The 22,648-nt window shown below is 39.8% G+C and overlaps 2 long non-coding RNA genes across 2 annotated transcripts; one reads left to right on the forward strand and one right to left on the reverse strand.

Moving 5' to 3' along the window:
• Nucleotides 1-533: 533 nt before the first annotated feature.
• Nucleotides 534-11,750, reverse strand: LOC120372714. Its single transcript, XR_005585140.1, has 3 exons — nucleotides 11,627-11,750; nucleotides 10,138-10,328; nucleotides 534-694 (listed from the first exon to the last, which is right to left on the reverse strand). It is a non-coding gene; the product is annotated as an uncharacterized LOC120372714 (long non-coding RNA).
• Nucleotides 11,751-11,837: 87 nt separating this feature from the next.
• LOC120372713 lies at nucleotides 11,838-20,515 on the forward strand. Its single transcript, XR_005585139.1, has 3 exons — nucleotides 11,838-11,936; nucleotides 19,761-19,845; nucleotides 20,384-20,515. It is a non-coding gene; the product is annotated as an uncharacterized LOC120372713 (long non-coding RNA).
• The last annotated feature ends 2,133 nt before the right edge of the window (nucleotides 20,516-22,648 follow it).

Genomic DNA, 22,648 nt, shown 5'->3' on the forward strand with positions numbered 1-22,648 from the left:
GGGCAGGGAGTGGTTGGATAGGTGTGGGAGTCCTGGGGGCCTCTCTGGGGGCAGGGGTGTAGATAAGGGTTGGGGCAGTCAGGGGACAGGTAGGGGGTAGGGTCCTAGGGGGGCAGTCAGGGGACAAGGAGCAAGGAGGCTTAGATAGGAGGTGGGATCCTGGGGGGCAGTTAGGGGCAGGGGTCCCAGGATGGGGTAATCAGGGGACAAGGAGCAGGGGGGGGTTGAAGGTTCTGAGGGGGGCAGTCAGGGGGCGGGAAGTAGGAGGGAGTGGATGGGGGCAGGGTGGGGCTCCCTGGGTTCACACCCTAATGAAATGTGCTGCACACGCCTATGCCATTGACTTTAGGATTTTGCCTTGAGTTCAGATCTAGGTGTTCCCAAAGTTCAGAGTGGGATTCTTGGGATCTGATAAAACTTGATATTTATGAAGGGATATCAATCATTTGTCGAAAACTGGGATTCTTCAAAAATGAATTTCATTTTGGATTCAAATTTTAGATACATTTCAGATAACACAGAAATGTGGGTTTTAGAAAACTGGGGTATATTTGTATGTTCTCTTGCACGATTAGAATCTTGCAGTGGTAGTTGAATGGCTGCAGGTTGAAAATCCAAAATATTTGTGGGTATGTTCACGTAGATTGTGACTTAAAGACCATCCTGCACATAGGAAAGCTGGTTCTCTTGGCATCTAGAATCAGAGAGAAAGAGATGTTATCATTTAGCAAGCCTCAATAGCTTTAAATGCTTCCTGTAGCGTTCAGACTATTCCAGTGGAGAATCCTTGCTCTGTCACTTCACTGTTGTTGGCCCTTTATTCTCTCTTTCTCTGTTATGGAATTAAAGGAAGAAAAATGCTCATCTCGTTATCTCTATACCTAAAAGTATAAAATGAATGCACAGCTGTGCTTTGGGATGAATGCATTACGGATTCACAGCAGTTATCACATCCCTTGCAATTAGATTTTTTTTTTTAATCGGCTATACTTCTCTGACAGGTTGGCAATTCACTTACTATAGTATAGTGTATTGCCTGGTTCAAAGTTAACCTTCATCAGTCCCCACAGGCGCATTCTATTGCTTGCATGTTAAAAGCTCATCAGGGTGCCACCAAGCATTGCTGTCCTTCCGTCATACATTTTGCAAATGCCACGAGCTTCCCTTGCCATAGCTACTGACTGGCTGTGCCCACTGTACTGTCATAGTATAGTTCCCTTTCCTTCCCAGTGCCTATTTAGCTACATTTTCAAAGGGCCTTGTAAATCTGTCCTCTTCCCATTTTTTTTTAACGGCTGTACTAACACCGCACTCAGGCTAAGCCACTTTTCTGGTCAAACATTCATATGGCAGAAAATGGTTCATAGAAAAGTGATGCCTGTGTGGTGTGGCTGGTGAACAAACTGAAAAGGGTACAGTATGTTTAGGAATTACTATAGTGTATGTAATGCACAGAAAAGCAATAGGACAAATAGATGATGCACTTGTTTCTTAAAGTGCTGCTTTTTAATATATAGATTTTTATTTCCTGAAATAACACTGGAGAGCACGTACTTACCAAATAAAGGCTAACATTTTTTTTCTCATTGTAATAATGCCATTTAAAAAAACAAACAAACAAAAAACTGCTGATTTGCAAGTCCTCTGAGCAATGTTGCAGGGATCCTGGTAACATGTATCAGAGTTTTCAGGGTAATTGAGCCTTGGTGGAGCATAGACATGGAAATAAATTGGATATCTGCCAACAGCCATTTCTTAAATGTAAGAGCTATTTGTGGTTTTGAAAAGTTCTCTATATACAATAGCAAATTCTGTCACATAGATAAACTTCTGGTTAATAATCCAGGCAGCTTTACCTTCACACAGAATTATAACAACCGGAATTTTATACAAAACATGTCTAGATGCATTCCAAGGGGATTAAAAACTGAATATTAATGTTGACTCATTATTCCATGTTTGGGGTTTACTACTAATAAAGCTCTGTAAGTGCATAGATGTTGCTATGCTGCTTTGTTTCCATTTTTTTCTTAGGTTTCTTTTATTTCTCTATTTTCATCAAGGAAGAACTGATCTTCTGGTTAAGGTACTGAGGAAGAGAGGGATATTATTCCTACCTACCTCTCAGGGATGTAAGGATGAAGATGGAAACCCCCAAAATTGCTGCTAAAACTATTAGCTGCATTTTTCACAGTTGATCATGAGGTGTTAGTAAGCCCAGAGATGTGGAATGAGTGGACGCAGGCTTACGTTGTGCTGACTCCTATTTGTGTCTAATGCAACTGTGGACACTCACTCATTCACAGTCGCATTAGATTGTAACAGACACAAACCCTCATGCTTTTGGGCACTGTCTTCCAGGAGTTAGAAAGAAACATCAATCAAACATTTGGTATTGACCACTCTCAGAGGTAGGATGCTGAAATAGATGGATCTCTGATCAGGTCAGGTATGACATTTTCTACGTTTCTGTTCTTTCTCTTAGACAGATTGCAAAGGTAGTGGTGGGTCCCCTTCACTTCAAGGTCATTTTCTTGCAAAGTCCTTGGACTCTGTGTCAGAAACGACAGGGTAGATCCTCAGCTGGAGCTAAGGCTATTGAAGTTACATCAGCTCCATGGACTCTAGGACACGTGGTATAATGGTGCCACACAGCTCTACATTTTTTTCATACTGAACACAGACAGTTGGACATGCATGAACTGAAAACACCTAAGACTTGCTGGTGAGCTCAATTTTTGGGTGTATAGTGTGTATAGTTTTTTGCTAGGCTAGCCTGACAGTACTCAGAGGCGGGGGTCAGCCAGCTCTAAATGACAGTAGGAACAACAGAGCATACTTTCCCCACTTACATGGGCCCGGATCCAGCACAATTCACCACTTTGTTTGCGGAATTCTTTGCTGGCAATTTGCAGCGGAATTACAGCCCCTTTGCACCACCATTCAAGTGGTGCAAAGGGATCAAATCTCAGAAGAGAATGTGGCCCCTGATAATATGTACAAGTCTCTCCAAGCATGTTCTTTTCCCCAAGTCCAACTCTTACCAACTTCTTTCCCTGTAATAGCTGATGGATAAACTTCTGTTTTACTAATGCTTTTTGCTGTTAAAGTCTGGGTCAGAAGAAATTGACAAGAACATACTGTTTGTTCTACCCTGCATTACTCTGGCTGCTTGTCAGATACTGTTTTTGTAAACTCTTTTTTTCCTTTTCATCTCATGCGTCTTTACCCTTGTACATAAATATGGCATTTAATCTTAAAAATCATTATAATAATACACTGATAATTCTCAGCATAAGTGAGCATGTATCAAGCTTCAATGCTGCACTAAAGAGATTTAAAAACAGTTGTTTGTCTTGGTTAGTAATGAACTCCTTAACCTGAGTGGACGATAAAGAAATATGTCTGTTTTGGAGTCTCACCTTTGCTTGTGTTTGTTTTCATGTAAGTCTTCTGTACTTTTTTACATGTTGTCCCTCATATGGGAGGAGTTGCCTCAAACATCTGCAAAACCATCTTATGGTCCGCCTTCAAATCCCTTTACTGTGATTCCCACAAAAAACTTGTCAGCTGATGATTAGGCAGCTGATGATCTGAGATCAGTAATGCCCATCATTAGTATTGCCTTGGTTTTCTTGTGCTCCCCCATCGGCCTCAATACAACTGTTGTCTCATATCTTAGATTGTTAGCTCTCTGGGGCAAGGACTGTCACTTTGTTACATATTTCTACAGTGCCTAGTGCTGGTCTTAGTCTGTGATTGGGGCTCCTAGATGCTTCCACAGTACAAATAAGTAAGTGTACGTGTGTCTAGAGTAATAGTGTATATTTTCCCAGAAAAAGGCTATGGCTGCTTAAAACATTCAGAGTGAATCTTGCGGACAAATTTAGAGACATTTACTGCATGTCTGCTGTGAGTTGTCTGGAAGTTAATAAGCAAGAGTAAAGAACAAATCTAATGAAGCTCCATAATTTAAATTGATTCAGTTTTTCTTGTTCCAATTTCATTGTAACTGTATAATTCTGAGAGTCCAGCGGACAACTTCTCGTGATTAAGGTCTGAAGAATGTGCAGTTTATCAGACTGAATCCAAATAAAATCTGCTTGATAATGTGTCGGCTGCTTAGTAATACAGGACTGGTATCTCTTCCTTTTGTGTTGATATGAAAAAGAGGAGAATGGCTGTTTACTGAGTAATTTCCTCTTCCATAACAAGAATACATTCTAGGTTTATTTACTAAGCACAAATGGTTCACGCGTTAATGTATCTTAATGGTAGACTCTAGTTTGCATGATAGCAGCCTATTCCTTAAACATTTACCCACACAATATTAGGCTGAAGACAAAGGGCTTGCTTTGTAGTTGTCTTTCAATTCAGATTGTTGCAGTATTTTTCTGTGCAATCTACATAAAGTCCAGAATAGATCAAAACCAGTGTTGATGTTTTCTAAGCTCTTCCTCCTGTGTTTGATTAATTGGCTCTTTACTGTGTTCCACAAAAAACAGGCAAAAGAAAGACCCTGCTGTGATGGAAAACATCGTAATGCTAGAATGTGATCTGTTTATTGTGTATCTGGGCCCCATAGAACAGCCCAATAGGTTAATGACATAGATCCATTTATTTTGCATTAGTGCACACACCTCTATTTAACTTTAATGTACAGTATCTTGCAATATAACAATGACATTACTATTCACGGCAATGAAGACAACATTTGCATACTGACAATAAAGAAGGGATAAACACCATTTCACTGAAAGGCAGAATTAGGAACAGAAACAGCAAGTGTAAATTAAATGATTAGAATTATTACTTCCAAGCCATTTAGGGTTTCTTTTCATTGGCAGGAGCTGCTAGCGCTCTTTTATACAGGAGGGAGAAAAACACTTCTCCTCCTGCATAGCTTGTTAAGTCTCCTTCCACCAACTAAGAGGTGCCTTTTGTCCATTCTGAGGTCTGGGTTTGGTATGTTCTGTGGGAGTAATACACATTCTCAAGTGCTAAGCAAAGATGGAGATGAGAAGGGAGAAAATATGTGCCTTTTGCTTTGTATTATAGAACAGAAGAATTGGTGAGTCATGCCCCCAGCTCCCTCTTGCTAGGCCAGCAGATGGATTTTTTTTGTTATTGTTGTTAAAGCATGTGGCATAATTCCTTTAGAATAAGAATATTGTGACACCTTTCTGTGATGAAAATAAAGCATCAACTATCTTGGTTAATTTTGGACACACAAGTCAGATGGCATGTCTCCGTACCACGAGTGCTCATGTTCAGAAGTTGAACACCTTCTTTCTATGAATATTCTTTAGGAGTTCCTTCAAGTGTTCCATTTCTTCAGGTGTATTTCTGGTGAACTCATTCTCTAGAATGGCTGTTGAAACTCAACACACAAAGGCCACAAACACAACTGAAGTAAATTCAGTGTTTGTTTGAATGAATTTATTTTGCAGCTATTGGCCCATCTTTAATTTCCTGTTAGTGGTGCCTCTCTAGAAAGCAATTATGTGTCTGTCTGCACAACTTAAACTAGTCAAATAGTTCAGCACAAATGCTGTGTGAGCCCTGCCAAGTTCACTATGAAATTGCTCACACCGGTTTGTAGGTCTGCTGGAAATGGAAGTGGGGCTAGATATGATCTCTGATATTACAACAGAACTCTGGTCTTGAGAGAGAAATCTCCTCATGTAAAACTGTGTTACCTGGCAATCAGTTTAATAATAGTCCACTGTAATTATGGAAGGTAATGTACTCAGCTGATGCCTTACAGATTCAGAAACAGGAGAAAAGACTATCCTTCACCTCTCTGTTCCCCTGAGGTGCTTGAGAAAACGCACATGAGCCACCACTGCCCTAAACCAGCCTCAAAGATCTATCTTCTCTCTTCCACTGGAGGCTGTTGATGCTTTAATGCTAAGCCTATATATTTGGCACTCAGTTGTGAGCTGGCCTATGTACATGTGCAAAGTGAAGAAAGAGGAATACAGAGCTTCCTTACTCCCCTTCATTGAACCACTCGCATTGTGGGTTACAACATGGTGATGGGACAGCAACATCTCTGGGGCTGCTATTCCTCTTCCAGTACAGATAGGCACCACCTGATCTCTGGACTTCCCCAGCATGTCAGCCAGCACAGCTAAATGGAAATGAAAGGGGAAGTAGGATGTACCAGGAATTTGGCTGGTTCAGTTTACTTCCCCATGGAGCAAGAGGAAAGCTGGGACTAAATTATGACTCTGAATTAGTTTGGTCCAAGCTCTGCTCCTGAGGCAGTGCCCTTACATGCTGCCCCATATTTGCCAACTGAGCCCATATAGATGTATGTATGGGCATGTCGGCACTTTTGGTGCAAATACCTGTAATGCAGATGAAATATCAGTGTCGTCATGAGTAAATGCTCCTCCCTCAACTGTTCTGAAACAAAGAACAGTCACCCTGATGTTTGCTAAGCAAATAAAAAGACTATGAATTTGCGGATAGTCAGACATGTTTGCAAGTTTATTTTGCTATTACTTTCCCAGTGTTGTTAGATCCTGTGGTTTATTCTTGGCCTCCTTTTCCCCTTTGCATTAGTGTACTGTACCATGCAAGACCCAACATCTGTTAGAAAGGAGCTACTCCTGTAATAATTTTTTAACACTGGCCAGTAAAGGACTTGTGCTGAGCTTCAAAAGGAGTGTGTGAGGGTGTGCTAAAGTTAATCTTGCTCATATTGAATCATCTTGTATGATTCTTCTCTACAGATATGTTAGTAATTCTTTACCCATGAGAATTCCTTTTTCATTTTGTTCTGAAATGAAAACATGTAGCTGCAGAGTTGATTTGGATTATAGTGATTAAAATTTATTTTCCTCCAGTAAAGTCAAAGTGAGTTTTCTCACAATATTAATTCTATGATGATATTGTGGTTTCATGTAAGATGACTGCAGGAGAAAAAGCAGTTCAAATGGGTCCAATGTTAAACCCCAATGTGCCTAAACATATATCTCCGCTCCAACCCCCTAAATATATAGAGGCGCTTTTGTTCCTTCTGAACAGTTTTATAGAGTTGTTATGTTTCTTAAAAAAATAAAATTGGCTAATGCCCTAAACAGGACTCCCTTCATTTTACAAGAGGGGAGGCTGTGTATTTCATTAGCTGCATTATTTTCAGTGACAGGCAAGTCTCAAGCTTTCACTGGACCACACAAACCTTTAGAAGTTGACACTTCTACCTGGCATACCCACAGCAACATTTCTCATGCTATGTTGGAACCAATAAGTACCGAGGGTTACAAAAATCAAAGAGAGAGAGAGAGCAATATTAACTGACCAATAACCTACAAAAATTGTCTTAGGGTTTTATGTTAATACAAATTTTGAATGAAGTCTGGGGCTTATTCCTTATTTCACTCTTCTTTATTTCTAGGTTTTACAACATTACTGTGTAGAGATAAGGTATACTGGGAAATGTTTAAAGATTTCTAAAATGTTTCTCTTCTTGCCAAACACTGTATGGTTGGGACTGGTAGCAGTAGGGCAATCTAGTGTTACATGTGGAGTGATATGAAATATAGAATTAAATTAAAAATGAAAACCACCCCTTACAGCAGTGGTTCCCAATGCAGTGCCCACAGGTGCCATGGTGCCCGCCGGGGCATCTATGTGCACCCACGTACTGGCTGGCAGACAAGCATCCACTGAAATGCCGCCGAAAAGCGTCATCAAGAGACGTCGCCGCTGAGATGCTGCCGAAAAGCCGCGTCACCAAGAGGCGTTGCCGCCAAAATGCCGCTGATTTTCAGCAGCATTTCGGTGGTGACGCCTCTTGATGTTGCCACTTCTCGGCGGCATTTCAGCGGATGCTTGTCCGCCGGCCATGGTCCTCGGTGGCTTATTGTCTGGTGCCCGCCACCCGGAAAAGGTTGGGGACCACTGCCTTACAGTCTCTCAAACAATGTTACAATATTTTTCTCTTTAAACTAGCACACATGATGGTGTGATATGTTGAAAATTGGTGGGCGATTGTTTGGGGTGGTCTGCCCAACTTGCTGTGGATTTGCCTCTGATAAGTAATGTGTCCAGCTCAAATCCATGCCAATAAAATGGTAATGCCATACCAAACTCTCATGTTGCATAGTGTCCTGTATAATCTTAGACCGATGTGATAGAACGTAAACCTCACACAGATACACAAAAGGTTAACAGGAGTCTGTGAGATCAATTAACCCACATTGCTGCACCTGGAGGGTGGGTCAGGTTTGATTTATTGTCAGAACCAGTGGGAAAGAAGCTGGATCAGCTTCAAAAAGGAAGGAAATGAAAGCTACAGGGAAAGGTCCAGGAGAGGGACCCAGAACAGAGAGAGGCCCAGGAGGGAGTGGGATAGAGTCTCTTCACTCTGGGGAAGGAACCACTGGGAAGCTGTAGGAGAGGAGCTAGCCCTGGTGGTAGGCCTGGAAAAGGGCAGGGTCCCAGGGAAGTAGCCCTTGGTATCAGTGTTCTGCAATAGGAAGGGGGAGTTGAAGAGAACCTGGCAGGGCTAAAAGCTCAAGCCCCGATGGGTGGAGGTTGCTTTAGTTGGATTTCTTTCATTTGGGGCTTTCTGCATTCTGAGGCTGCTGGAGAGAGGTCTGGGAATCCACTACTCTCAGAGAAGAGTGGAACTGCAGAGGAGCCCATGATGGGCATGTATTGATAATTAGAATTGTATGGAACAGTATTTGTATGGGACATCGGTAGCCCAGAAGGGGAGAGTCTTTAAAGTGACCTGGTCAGAGAGCTAAGTCACAAGAGGAAATAGACCAGCATAGGGCCACAGTGGTTGTTGGCAGAGGGCGCCAGATGAGGAGAGTCTCCTATGCCAGGCCCAGTCATGAGGCGGCATGTAGGTCAGTGAGTCACACTTCTATTGTTACTCTGGATCTTTCAGAAGCACTAAATTCACTTCTTCAAGGAAGGTTTCTCCTCAAACCTGTTACTGAAACAGAAGCTTAGATTTTTACAATCTAAAGAATAATCCACAGTTCTCTTCACCCATTACACTGTTTTCACTTTGTACTTTAAGTAGCTTGTATAATGAAAACTTTCAATGCTGTATGAGAGTTTGATCTGACACTGTTGTTTCTGCGCACTGATGAATGAAACAATCAGTGGTTCCCCTTATCTGGTGGCCAGACTTGCAGTGTGTCTTGGACCTGTGAGGTGCGGTAGCTGACACGTGACCCAGAACCACTGTGATCCTTAGGAAGAAGTTTTGACTTGTTATACCAAAGAGAACTCACCTCTGGCAGAGTTATTAAAAACTCTGTTTTTTCCAGCTGGAAGTCACTCTTCATACATCTGATGTTTGCATGGATGTAAAATTAACAACAACAACAACAACAAAAGATCTTTGCGAAAATGCAAGCACAAAGATGGGGTGTCTTAAACTCACAAAATGTGTCTTCTGCTTTATCTTCTAACAGAGGTACACCTTCCTCTGAGGCCACAACTTTGTTTCCTTGCTTTTGTTGATTTCAGCAAGATTATCCTAGACCCATGTTTTTTTAATCTAGTGAAGTGTCAATTTATGAAATGCAGCACCTGATGCTTTAAGTAGGAAAGTACTGTAGCACTGTCAGTGGTAGAGCTGCTGAAAGAGGTAATAATGCCTATTGGCATTAGTTACTAGTTTTCTCCAGCTGTGCTGCCCACATTCACCACAGTGCTAGGAATAAATGCTTTGTTTCCTCTTGGGCAATAAAACCTGATTTTAAAAGGAAGCCATGAACTGTATGTAGTATGAGGTACCAAGAAGTAACTGTCGTTAAAGGAATTACTGGATGGAAAGTTGTCGAAGGTGTAGCATTATATAAAATTAGAGTGGAAATAGTAGTAGCTGTAGATGTTGTTTTATTTTCGGTGGTTCAGGCCAGGAAAACCACATAGAGTTTAAAGTTGTAGGCTGCTGGTGATTTGCAAGGAAAAGAAAATAGATTTTTTGCAAACACATTTCTGACACAGAAAAGGGATAGGAGAGGGTGGTGATTGTTTTCAAACCACTTCACTTCTAAAGGTGGGTAACTGGTTAGTCTTACTAGTTAAGCTAAAATTTGTTCTACAACAAGATATAGAAATACTGCCTCTTTGAATATTGCCAGTAAAAGTTTAATCACTCACCTGCCGGAGGGTTAGCTTTGCAACCATTTCATGACAATTGTTACTTCATTGCTGCTGTTACCATCTTCAAACAAATCTGTTAATATCTCTTGGCTGTGCTTTGCTGAGCAGATGCACAAAAGGAAAGCTGGCACACTAGCTGCATGCCTCATAGGTTGTAGATATACTATTCTCTCCCTCATAACTGATTTCTAAGGAGGACAATAAAACATTTGTTCTGAGGGTTGGGGTTTTTACTTTGGGGAACTGCTCAGATTACATTCTTCTGACTTTAATTTGCAGGATGCCAGCTAGCCCAAAGAAAACCGTGTACTGTATTTCTGACACATTTGAGAATGTGAATCTCCTCCACGTTTGCGTCTCCCCCTAGGTTTTACTGGGATTGAATTGGCCCCCAGTGGAACATAGAGTAATCTCTCAGGGCTACTCCAATTTGTGACCAGCTGCCCACAGCCCTAAGGGGACATCCCATCGGGCAAAGATATCTGAAACTCAGTGGAGTTTTGGCCCTGCCCAATTTCCTTTTCCCATCTCTACATAGGATGAGTAAGGCTGATACAGTCTGACCTTGTATGGTTTTCCTCTGTAGTCCATGCAGGTTACAGTATGCTAATTGACCCAATAAAAGATAATGTGTATATATACATTAGTCCATTGAAAGTTATCACATTATCTAACTTGTTCACTTGGGTTTTTAAGGTTTTTATGGCTTCAAACACTTTCTGTGTTGCAGAAGTTGTGCATCCTGGAACACAGGAGGGGATTAATATGCCCTGTTATACATCTCTGCATAAATCTCTATGGCAAGTCCAAAATGGATTTACTACCATTGTGGTTATACCCCAAAGTTTGATTAAAAAATACTGTCATCCTCAATTTTGCTGTCCACATTTGCCATACTGAAACACAGAAATAAGATCATATCATCTCATTGGGACCAATTTTCTTTTGCACATTTAAGAAGTGCAGAGGTTTCAATGATTTAATAACTATATTTCACTGCTTAAGAAGAGAAACACTGTAATATTTCTCCACTTGTTACAAGTGTCCCTCTCCTGGTGCTCTATTATTAAGTATAGATTAGCTTATCTGAAAGGAAAGCTATCTTGTTTTGACACTTTAGGTCTTTTCTATTGTTCTCTTGAGCTACTCCTTGCTCTTATTTTCTAAGGCAGAGAGCTAAAATTTCAGACAATGTTTTTAAAATAAAACTATATAATTAAATTACGCTTTGGTCAAGGAGACTGGGGCTTTCAAAGAGGCCTGTGGGAATGAGGTACCCAATTCCCATTGACTTTCAATCAGAGTTGGATGCCTGACTCCCATAGAGGCCACTTGGAAAATCCCAGCCCTAAAGGATCAGATAGTGTATCTCAAAAAAATGGGCTTGAGGGGATTGATCCAACTTTCGTTGATATCTGTGGAAGTTGGATCATTTTCCTTTAACATTGCCTCACACATGGGACAAGGATATTTTATAAGTACACACAATGGTTTCTTTATGGAAAAACAAATAGCGTATTGGACGACAAAGGGGATTTTTTTCATCTTTGTTGCACAGTCATGTAGAGTAGTTGGTTTCATGTCATGAACTCATTGCAGTTGAAAGGGCATTTACCAGAGGGAGTTTTTCTGGTCACGTGCCTGTTGCCAGGGAAACTGACTATAAGTACATTCTAGATCTTTTTTTGAAGAGAACTGGAAGTCCTGATCTTTGGTTTGGAGTGGAAGTGAAGTTCTAGACTTGTCTGAGTGGGCTGAAGTGCTGATCATTTGCTTTGACTCATTTGTACTTTGCAGTGAGTAAAGAATGAGTCGAACTTTTTATCACCGTTCTGTTTTCAGTTTTGTCCTCACAGTTCTACACCAAGCTTTTTCTCTTTAATTACTCAGGGAAATCACAGCGTCTATAATGATTTCAGTCTCCCACCATCAAACTAACTGAGATATTGTCAATTCAATGGTCTGACTTTACTGCAGGCGCCTAAAAATGCAGTGGCTTCTGAGGCATTGAGCTCTTTTTAAAACGTCCAGCTATGCATGACACCTAGCATCAATGGCAAGAAAACATGCTGAAAGTGCTATCACAGGCTAGTTGAAACATGTATGCCACGTTTCAGTAGGTAAAAGATTAAAGTTTCTGTTTGCGATAACAATAAGGTTGTCATCAATAAAATGTCAATTTATTTTAGAAATAAAACTTGAATCCAAACTTTGATGAGGTTCTTTTTGGATGATTTGATTTTCATTTTTGCATATGCCCTTTTGTGCCTTGGTTCTTTCAAGACACAAACTACAGTGCTGTCCCCCCTTCCTTCCCGCCCCCTCCCGCTCCCCCAAAAAATGCTAGCTCACAATTTGTAGCCAGGACCTAAGGCAGAAGCATCAGAAATCTTTCACTTGTTCTTGTTCACTTGGCAAGTTTTGGAGATTCAGGTAGTTTAGATTAGTGTCTAAACTATTTATTTGAAGTGAACCTCAACTTTTAGGCTGAGATTTTCAAAGCTGCCTACGTTAATTTTATTGGGAATTGAGCATCTAAATCTGCTAGTCAGCTTTGAAAATACAAGCAAAAGTCCTGTGTGTTGCACCCATTAATATTTTGAAAGTTTCATTGGAGAATGCTTTGTGTCCTTCATGAAAAGTGTGACCTTCCTACATATATTTTATATATTATTTCAATATCTATTGTTTGTGATTGGGTGGCTCCCAGCTGTTTCCTTACAGTCTTCTCAGGAATGGGAGGGCTTTCCTCTGTTGGTCCATTTAAAAAAAAAATCCTTTGCTGTTGCCACTAAACTTTATGGAAACCATAAAATATCTTTTGGCTCCGACTTGAAGCACAAGGAGAATGTTTGCACAATGAACATCAGACATTGTCAGTCTTAATGTGTAATGTCTGTTGGCAGAGCTGTCTAAAGATTTTTTTGGCAGCCAAATGTTACTTCTATTTCACTCAGAACTCACATCTGTCACGGGATAGGAAGAATAACAGGTTATATTAATATCAGCTACAGGCTGTTTCATTTCTTTTCTTTTTTTTCTAGTGCTTTCTTTTTGGTAACCACTGGTGACAATTTGACGCATAACAAGTTGTTTTCAAGCTTTCCCTAATTGATGGAGAAATGTAGATACTGAAATAATTTTACAAAAAACTCTTCTGGACATAAAACTATTGTGAAGAATTATCAATAGGTATCTTGAAAGTTTACATGTGATTGATCTTAAATGCGTCAGAAAAAAATTGAAAAATGATATCTTTTCATTAAGCCAAGTGCTGCAGTTAGACTTCACCAGTTTCTAATATATTATATAATTAATACTCAAGATGACAATCTCCAAATCATCTAGAAACAATTTTTAGAAATATACTGTGAAGAGAAGCCCCTAAGGAAAATACATATCAAGACTAATTGGTAACACGTATTAGAATTGCCATCCAGTATCTAATAAGACAGTCCTTGCTAAAAAACACAAATGACATATGGCAAAAAAAGAGAAAGCAAGATCAAATGATACATTTTTAATGTCTTTCTCTATCATTTCTCTCCTTAATGTCTCACGTTGTGAGAATACAATATTGCTAACCAAATAGTTTAGAAAACTAAAAATAGTGTAATAGTACAGCCACATGTTCTGTTTTCATTTCAATTTAAAAAATTGTAAGTTTGAAACCGTTTTTAAAAAAATCTATAAAATGACACCGAAATTCCACCCAGGACTTTCCAGTGAATGCAGGAGTTAATGTATAGATGCCTAGATATAAAATCAGTCTTGATTCCTTATGACACGGTATTTACAGAAAAATAGAAATACTTTTGACTTAAAAGGTCACTGCGGGATTTCGCTGTTTCATGACCACAAGAGCAAACTATATCTAAATCATACTGCCAGATATAAAGAATAACCTGAGTGTGGCAAGTGTCAACAGCTGCCTCCATGCTTAACTCTTGATCCACTGCTTTCGGAAAATTAGCTTAATAACACTTTTTTCAGAAAATCACTATCACTTTTTGACTCTTGGTCCATCTCTACTTAAAATCCCTTTTAGGATTGATCTGTAGTTTAAAGAAGTCCAGCCCCCTATATTGAGGCAGGACCGAGGAAACCTACCCCTTCCCTGACAGGTGTTTCTCTAACCTCTTTTTAAAAATCTCCAATGACGGGGATTCCACAACCTCCCTGGAAAGCCTATTCCAGGAGCTAAACTCCCTGTATAGCTAGAGAGTTTTTTTTTCCACCTAATATCTAACCTAAAGCTCCCTTGCTTCCGATTAAGCCCATTGCTTCTTGTCCTACCTCCAGTGGACATGGAGAACAATTGATCTCCATCCTCTTTATAACAGCCCTTAACATATTTGAAAACTGTTACCAGGTCCCCTTTCAGTCTTGGTTTCTCAGAACTAAACATGTCTATTTTTTAACCTTTCTTCAGAGGTCAGATTGTCTAAACCTTTTATCATTTTTGTTGCTCTCCTCTGGACTCTCTCAAATTTGTCCACATCTTTCCTAAAGTGTGACGCTCAAAACTGGACACAGTATTCCAGCTGAGTCCTCATCAGTGCCAAGTAGAGGGGGACAATTAGTTTCTGTGTCTTACATATAATACTTCTGTTAACACACCCCAGAATATTAGCTGTTTTGCAACTGCATCACACTGTTGACTCTCATTCAATTTATGACCCACTATAATCCCCAAATCCCTTTCTGCAGTACTACTGCCTACACAGTTATTCCCCATTTTTAGTTATGCATTTGACTTTTCCTAGCTGCATTTGTCTTTATTGAATTTCATCTTGCTGAATTCAGACCAATTCTCCAATTTGTCAAGGTTGTTTTGAATTTTAATCCTGTCCCCCAAAGTGCTTGCAACACCTCCCACCTGGGAGTCATCTGATTTTATAAGGATACTCTCCACTCTGTTATCCAATAATTAATGAAAATATTGAGCCTGGACTGCCCACTGCGGGACCCCCCTACATAGGTCTTCCCAGTGTGACAGCAAAAGTTTGATAACTGATCTTTGAATATGGTCTTTCAACCAGTTGTGCACTGACCTTATAGGAATGTCATCTAGACCACATTTCCCTAGTTTGTTTATGAGTATGTCAAATGGGACATGTCAAAGCCTTACTAAAATCAAGGTATAATCTGCATCATTCTGGTTCCTCTGAGGCATTCTGGACCCGAAATATGTGTATTGCTCATTTGACAAAGCAGCTACAGGCTCTTTGTGCAGACAGAACGTGCCCAGGAACTCAAACATTCATTATTTTTTTTATATGCTTGTCTTCATACCTTCTCCTAAGCATGCTCAGTCCTCACATTTTCAATGATATGGCTTCCAGACGGAGGAGACTGCTCTATTATATAACTAATTGCTGCACAATTGCAATGCCACTTTCAGGCTCTCAATGACCAACGTAGGGATATAAAGAGTATAGCTATGCTCATTATTTTGTTGCTGGAAATTTCACAGCCCTCAGATTTTGCCTTGCATGACTGTTCATGAAATGATGATTTTTGTACCTGGAGTCTAAATTTCTTACATGTAGTATAAAAACTGATTATGAAAATGAGATGTTTCAAGATGCTAAATGTCACTATTTCTAAAAAAATGGTACTGTTTTAAACAAAAAATAATTTCTGTTGTCTAAAACTTGTCGTAAATTTTGTGTTAGTTAGGGGTACCTACTCTCTAGGTAAATTATACGTGAAACTTACATAACTAACAATAGACTTTGGAAAGAATAACTTATGCTATCCTGAGAGGTATGACCAATAGGGAAATGGGTTCATACATCTGTTACAGCAGCTAGATTAGAGATCCAAATGCACAATCAGGACAAGGGACTAGCAAGTGCATTTTTATCATTCCTGGAGAATGTTAAGAAGATAAGGCAATGGATGGATTCCTTTGATCCATAAATGCAGATATTTTAACTGTGACAGATAATGAAATACCATGAAAATGATTATACATTTTAACTGGGTGAGAGCACAACAGAATGGAAATAGTTTATACTAAATGTTCCAGGAGAGCACAGTACTTTGCCACCTGCTTGTCCCTGGAAATATGTTTTTATTAAAAGGAAAGTGAAAAAGGTAATGGTAATGAAAAAAACCAATTGACATGCCAGTGATATTTGCAAGGGATAGTAAGAAAAGATTATTGTTCTCTCAGTTTTTTGTCTAATTTGAGTCAATTTACAAGGCAATATTTAAATAACAGTAATTGGCATAGTGCTACAGCTTTAGTGTACTATGGACCAGATCCAAAGCGCACTGAAATCAGTGCTAGTCTTTCCACTGATTTCAGTAGGTTTTGGATCAGACTGTGTATGAGGATCTGTTTATCTTCCTTATCACCCATCCCTGGGAAAGAAGCATCAGATATGCCATGGGTCAGATTCTGTAACCCTTACTCATGTTGAGTAATACCTTAATTCACAAATAATCCCACAGATCTCAATGGGACTACTCATAGAGTAGGGTGCTACTCAACATGGGTAACAGAATCTGAACCCATGAAGTCAAGTATCAGAGGGGTAGCCATGTTAGTGTGGATTTTGTGGCACCTTATAGACTAACAGACGTTTTGGAGCATGAGCTTTCGTGGGTGAATACCCAGTTCGTCGGATGCAGATACTGAACCAATGAAGGTAGAAATGGACCGGCGCTGCATATTCTCATCCAGGTCTGGATGTTGAACCTCACAACGTTTAGGGGTGTTTAGATCTGGGATTTGGCTCAGACCATTCTAAAAATTTAGTAAGCACCAGTCATGAAATGTAGATCCAGACCCAGTTTTGGATTCTAAAGCTTCAAAAAATAGGGATGTTCAGATCCACAGTTTTGTTTTGGGGCCTGTTCTTCTAAGAAATCTAAAGTTCCAAAGCATGATGAAATTTGTGTGGCTGTTGAGGTATGTGGTGTGTGTGTTTGTAAGAAACATTTAGGTAGGAAGTGGGGTAATATAGCTTGTGTTTCTTGATTGTAAATGTATTGCATGTTTGGATCCTGCAATTTCAGTCAAATAATGTTTATTCTTCCCATAATTAATCATGATTATTTTTGGTTTACCTGGTATATTAGGAATCTTTTATATTTATCAAGGTTCTCATATGACCTTCACCTGAGCACCTCACAATCACAGCTGTGCAAGTGGGGAAGTGCTTATCTCCATTTTGCACCTGGGGAACTACAGTGCTCAATAAACTAAACAAATTGCACAATTAGGTCTGTTGCTGAGCCAGGAATTTAACCCGGGTTTTCTGAGTCAAAGACAAGTGCCCAATCCACTAGCCCAGTGGTTCGCAACCAGGAGTTTGGGGCCCCCTGGGGGGCCATGAGCAGGTTTCAGGGGGTCTGCCAAGCAGAGCCAGCATCAGACTCACTGGGGCCCAGGGCAGAAAGCCAAAGCCCCACTGCATGGGGCTGAAGCCCAAAGGCCTGAGCCCCACCACCTGCGGCTGAAGCCGAAGCCTGAGCAGCTTAGCTTCCTGGGGCTCCCTGTGGCATCGGGCCCCAAGCAATTGCCCTGTTTGCTATCCCCTAACGCCAGCCCTGGCTTTTATATGCAGAAAACCAGTTGTTGTGACACAGGTGGGCCGTGGAGGTTTTATAGCATGATGGGGGGCCTCAGAAAGAAAAAGGTTGAGAACCCCTGCACTAGACCGTCCTTCCTTTAAAAGGGGTAGGCATTTACTCTACTGGGAGAAAACGAAATGCTAATACATGTATTTAGGTATGAATTAAATATTGAACATATTTGCCCATAGAGATGATATGGAAACTCTGCCCACAACTCTACAGATCTGCCAGAATAGAAAGGGCAATATTTGGTGTAAGCTGTGTTGCCTTTATTAACTCAAGAAACAAGGTGCCTCTCTGAATATTGCTGAATACTTAAAAAATGAAAGGTGGAATTGAAAGTTGTTAGGGTACAGTATATGGTTGAACTGATTCATTCAAGGTGTCCAAAGCCTGCACATCTACTGGCAGTACTAAAAAGGTGGGTATGCTATAAATACCACTTCACAGGAAGACTGATAAACCTCCCATGGTGGAGGGGCGTAAAACCAAGATAAAAACACCAGAAGGAAGCACCGTGTGTTTTCTGAATTTTGTGGACACTGAGGGCTTGTCTTCACTACTGCACGCTGCTGCAATCGATGCAGCAGCACTCGATTTAGTGGGTTTGGTGAAGAGCCGCTAAATCGATGGCAGAGTGCTCTCCAGTGGACGCTGGTACTCCCACTCCCGGAGAAGAGCAAAGTAAGTCGACCGGAGAGCATCTCCCATCGACGCAGCGCAGTGAGGACATGGAAGTAAGTCGACCTAAGCTATATCGACTCCAGCTACGTTATTCATGTAGCTGGAGCAGCGTAACTTAGGTCAACTTACCCCGGTAGTGAAGACAAGCCTAGAGTAATGAAGGTAATTGTTTGCTAGGTAGTAATCATCACATACCCAAATGACCATTCAGCAGGCTATAGGAGACTCGGTTAAGGATGGCAACAATAGGGCCAGAATGTTATGGTCCAGTCCGAGCATGGTAATGTGGCCAAGAAATGAGCGAATGATGGAATAATTCGGCTAACTAAGAAATGAATCTCTTATGAAAAAGAACACAAGCAGCTTGTGATTTACATATACTCTACATGACCTGCAAGCAATGGAATTTTTGATATGCTCATGTATGATCTTAAAGCTTTATTTTTACGCGTGTGTATGAGAGGGGGTGCATACGGATGGGGGTAACTGATATTGATAGACACGCCTGAGCCAACACCCCGGATTCGTGTTCAAAATCCAAATTTGACTTTTACAGCTTGAGCCCCTTTCTAATATTTAGTCAGATTTATGACCAATGTAGTACTTTGGAGCTAACTCTTGTTTATAGTTTAGCCATTGTTCAGTCGTCATTAAAGTATATAAAAATTATGCATTTATCTTTTTAGTCTATGGACACTTAAGTCTCCGTGTTCTTGGGGTTTTATTTACTTACTCCTTTGCTGCTTGATAGATAGAAGCACATAAAATGTTTCCTCACTGGGGATGTCTCATTAGTTTTTTTTCCTTTTAGTGTGATCTGTCATACAATAGCAGATAATGTGGAGTCTTCACACATTCATGTGACTGTATTGTATTTTTATTTATAATTATAAACTAGTTCCTTTTATGTTTGCACAGGGCAGTTCGGATTAAATATAGCCCTGTGCTTAAACACTATCCCCAAAGAAAATGCAGTTATATTTAAACCAGGGCTCTATCTTCTTGTGTCATTACAGCCCCACTGTTTTCTAAAAAGCAAGCGTGCTCTGTGATATAGAAGGTGGAGACTGGGAAGCTGGCTCTGCTAAGCCTTGCCTAATGCAAACTGCTTTAGTATGCACATCACATCATGCCAGCTATACTGCAGGGAGCAAGCAGTTATCGCACAAGCGTGCATCCTCAGAGCCAGGATAAACACTCCGTTACTCTCCCTCTAAACTGCTCTTCTGGGAGGGAGAGAAAATAAATAGAGTGAGAGAGAGAGAGAGAGGCATTTGAAGTAACCTTTTTAAGGAGAAGGCAGCAACCAATAGAACCTTTTCTTATTTTTTTCCACTTCTTACTAGAGAAATCCGTGTTATCTCAGCAATTAAGGAGAAGAGCCAGCATCTAGGGTTCCAGGCTGTGAGGGGAAGTAGCAACTTGTACCAGGTAGGAAGCCCTTTCAGCATCCTCTTTAATTCATGCAGCTCAGTTACTACAGTACTTGCTATGTTACAATACTGTGGCTGACTTCTGGAGACCTTGTGTCTGTTAGCCACCATTCCCTGAGTGAAAGGGACCGTGGGGAGCCTTAATTGTCAATGACCTTCAGGGTATTTCTTGGAAAGGCACTAATACTTAGTGCTGTAAAGTAAGGCAATCTAGACTTCCATCTAACTGCTTAGACGTGTGCATTTAGCATCAGGATGCAGCTGGTCGAAACTGCAGCTGTTACCCATATATGAACCCATGTCACAAATGAGTAAAAATTAGCCATTTTATAATAACAGAAACAGCTGCTCTGCATATTTAGCAACACTGATGTACTACTGTCCCAAACTTATTACCATAAATTCATTGTGTGCTCTAAAGTAAGCAAATAGGCTTTAGTGTATTCAGAGTTATTCCGACATTTAATGTACTATTACATTTTCATAGTCACTCATGCATATTTCATCAAGAGTTTTTATAAACTTTTCTGTTGCAGACATGTCTTCTGTTGTAGATTGATACTCTGCCACTAAATAATGAACAATAAAAATAATTGGGAGCCTTGAATTGAACTGCTGGCAATACATACTTTCCAGAATTACTTGCTGAAAGGCTGTTAGAATACAGGAAGACCTCTGCAAGGTTTGGGAAGAGGGTGTGGAATGGGATGGAACACTGAGTTTTGGGGATGCTCTTTTTTTCTGCATTTACTCTCACCAATGTAAAAAAAAAAAAAAAAAAAAGCCCTACTAACCTGATTTGAGATCCTTCTGTTCACAACTTTCTACCTGACATTTTATGTTTTTGTTGAATCAAATGAATTAACCTTTACTTGACATTCACATAACCTTTCCTTGTTGCAATGGTCATGTGACTTAAGTTTCTTATTAAAAAACATGAATTTGACAGTAGGATATGCTTTTTAAAAAAATCATGGCTATTAAATTTTCTCAGAGCCTAAGTTAGTCCACAAGAGCTATCATGATGTTTACCAAAAGAGTTGATCCTTTTAAAGTTTTGTTGTTTAACGCTAAATTTAAGTTACGGTCTTTTTTTAAGTAGCGGTTGGGTCTTAGGCAAACTTTTACAAGTATTATCATGGCTTTGTCTGTAATATCAGACTCTTGTGGCTGGTGAATTCTGTTAGGATAAAGCAAAAATCTCTTTTGAAGGCAAAAAAAGTGTGAGCAAGAATACCAGGTCTCCGCTTTACCTTCCTATAACAGAATTAGAAAATCTGTGTTCTTCAAAACATTCAGTGCTTAGGCCCACTAATTTCAGAGATGTTCAGCACGAGTTAATATTAGGCATAATTCTGTGCCTAGGCTTCTGATGGCATCCGCACGACCTTTTGCTTCTTCTGATTGCTTTATTTAATATCTAGAAAAATACCATCAGCATAAATACTTTCATAAAGATGCATTGTGTTTTATCTGCGGTGGGGAAAAATTCTATTGAAAGAAAATGAGTGTACTTTGTATTATTATCTCTTTTTTTAGTCTTTGGCATGTTAAATGTCCCAGGGGAAAACACAATGTTCAGAATTTATAATTATGCCTGATAGTAAATCAATGCTGTGGAATTTACAGATATTTGCATATTATTCAGCCCAAGTGAAGTCAATTAGGTCCAATGAGCTCTCTGAACAGTCTCAGTTTAAGAGCCCTGATACCACATGAGAGGAGTTTTATCCTCCGTGCCTTATTTTTTACTGAACTGTCATTTGTGGGACATAGAGAAGTCCAGCTTCTTGGAGATTTCTCCGTTGTTTAGAGGTACTCGGTTTTCAACCAGCCTGTTATGATACACAATTGGAAGGAAACCTGAGACAGAAAATTGACCACTGAAGTTCTGACTCCTTTGGTATGTGTTGCTGCTAGAAGAACATGATAAAGAAAGTAAGAACATGTCTCCTGTTTTTGTAGAGGTAAATATTTATGGGATGTCATGCTCAATGGAGTTATTAATTTAAGGGCATTGAGAAAAATAGCAAGAAACATGATGACATGGAAACGTCATAAATACAAATTTGGTGTAAAATTTTAAGCAAATTTAAATTTTGTTTCTTATCTGCAAGGTGTGCACGCTTGTTCCTGTAAAGATTCTAAGATTTCCCTAAGGAGACATTCATCCCTAACATGACCCCAGAAAAGTTAATGGAGTCAGAAAATTAACTTGGTTTATATAATTTTGTTTTTGTCTAACCATCTGAGTTACAAAGAGTCACTGATATGGCACATTTGCCATCTCTAAAAGGAGGGTGTGTTTAGAGAATCAGGTATCAGGATGCTAGTTTTCTTTTCAACTCTGCTGCTGACTTGGTGTGTCATTTAACTTTTCTGTGCCTCAGTTTACCTATCTGTAAAATGAGTTTCTGCCTATTTTTGCAGTGCTTGTGATGTTTAATGTTTGTGAAATGTTTAGATCCTTAGATGAATGGTGACATTTACATATTTCAAAATCTTGTTAACATGCAATGCACATTAGACATTACAAAGACTGAAGCACCTTGTTTTAATTAATAGAGAAATGATAAACCTTTAAGTCAACTATTCATGTGGATTTCATCTTCTGTTACCCTCTTTAGACTTTGCAGGATGACAACGTGTAGAAATATTTCCTATTTCATTTTATTGCTCTTTTAACGATTGTATTCCAGTGTTTAAACCTTTCCCCCATTCTTGGTAGTACGAAATCTGTGCAACTTTTTTTTTTTCTGTTTGTAACTTATGAATGTGACTTTAAAACTGTGTGTGTGTGT

Source organism: Mauremys reevesii, linkage group 9 (genome assembly GCF_016161935.1).
Source record: "Mauremys reevesii isolate NIE-2019 linkage group 9, ASM1616193v1, whole genome shotgun sequence".
In the NCBI taxonomy this organism is placed as follows: domain Eukaryota; kingdom Metazoa; phylum Chordata; order Testudines; family Geoemydidae; genus Mauremys; species Mauremys reevesii.